The sequence below is a fragment of the Atta colombica genome, unplaced genomic scaffold (genome assembly GCF_001594045.1).
Source record: "Atta colombica isolate Treedump-2 unplaced genomic scaffold, Acol1.0 scaffold238, whole genome shotgun sequence".
In the NCBI taxonomy this organism is placed as follows: domain Eukaryota; kingdom Metazoa; phylum Arthropoda; class Insecta; order Hymenoptera; family Formicidae; genus Atta; species Atta colombica.
In genome coordinates, this window is record NW_017259336.1 from 2,724,173 (window position 1) to 2,726,084 (window position 1,912).

Genomic DNA, 1,912 nt, shown 5'->3' on the forward strand with positions numbered 1-1,912 from the left:
TTAGAAGCGATGAAAATAATTTCGTTATCTGAACGCAACGTCAGCAATTCATTGCACGCGATGAGAACTTATCAGGATGCGCATCGGTTCGCATAAAACCAAACATCCGCACGCACGAGAGCACGTATAAAAAGCTTAACGGGGAATGGTATAAAACTAGCGGGAATCTATGATTCTAACCCACTCGCCTTGATTTATACGGAAACTCAATGATTATTTTGGCCCAATTTACTTTCACGAATTCAATCATGCAACGCGAAATACATTTCTAAATTATGTGTTAATTTTTATCTTTTAGTTTGATCTTCAACAAAATTGACAAGAGAAAAAGACACATCTTTGTTAGTGATTTCTGTAAAAGTACGGTCTTAATAATATTTTAAGGAGAAAATTGATTTCATAATTTAAGAAATGATAAATTGATCCTACATTGACTAAATTTAATTTTTCATATGATTTTTAGATTCATATATTTTTTACATTTTGTAAATATTTTAATTTTTATTTTATTCGTCAAAATAGTTTAAAAATTTAAGTTTGTCTAGTATATGCAGGATGTAACAGAGTGACCGTATCAGGCTGATTTTTCGAAAAATGTGAAGATACGGAAAAATATTTCAAATGAAAATGGAACGGTTTTGAAAGAGATATATATTGATTACGTTGTTTTTTTCTACGTAAGTAAAAGCGCCAAAAAAAATATCACCTCTATTTTTTAAAAAGGAATTATATATTTTTTAAAAATATGATTCCTCTAATTATTCTGCAGATAAAAGTATTAAACATAAAAGTATTAAAATAGAGATATTAAAAACCAGTAGTTTACGAGATATTTTTATTCTGATATATATTCTCACATAAAATATTAAATATCTCGTAAATGATTAATTTTTTGATCGTATTTTATTGTTATGCACATATGATTAATTACTTATTTTAAAAATTATATTTTGCTTTCACACACATACACACACACACATACACACACACACACACACACACACACACACATTTTTTGTATATAAAATTCTAATAGTACTTGTTTGCAATTAAGTATTTTAGGATTTTGATGATTTTTAACGATATGATATCGTTTGTTTGCTTTATTCTGTCAATTATTTATTAATAGAAGCTTAAATACATTTTAAGTTTAAATATATACCATTATATGTCTACATTATATGTCCAGAATTTAATGGCCAAACTTTGGAAACGCGTGTAGGAAATCAATAGACTAAGAAAAAAAGTTGTTTAAATATATGTTCGTTTTTGCTTCATTTTGGAGAAAATCACAAAAAAAGACAAAACGTAATTTTCATTTTTATATTTATTTATTACTTATTTATTTACACTTGTTTATTCACGTTGTCGTTTTTTCTTAATGTACTCTTGCAGAAATGAAATGAAAACATTGCATCTAGTGCGGACAGCGTATTGCAGTCAAATACTAATCTGATGATATTTCGTGCACTATATATAGTTACAATTCGGTCTTTTAATATTATTGTTTTCGTCGACGACTTCAGCGACAATGCTTCAGAGACAATGTGAGAGTATGTGCCCTGATTTCCAGACGGAAAGTGCCGGATTAGCATTACATTGATCTGATCAGTATGGCTGCAACATGAGGCTCCGTACAAGATCCATACAAGATACGTGCATTATACAAAAGGCCAACATTTTGAACAATATCTGCATTGCAAGCAAGTAACAACGTGAATAAATAAATTTGAATGAATAAGTAATAAATAAATACAAGTAATAAATACAAAAATGGAAACTACATTTTGTTTTTTTTTGCGATTTTCTCCAAAACGAAGTAAAAATGAACAGATCTTTAAAAAGCTTTTTTCTTAATTTATCAATCTCCTACAAACTTTCGAAATTGATCATTTAAATTCGGGGCACTCTA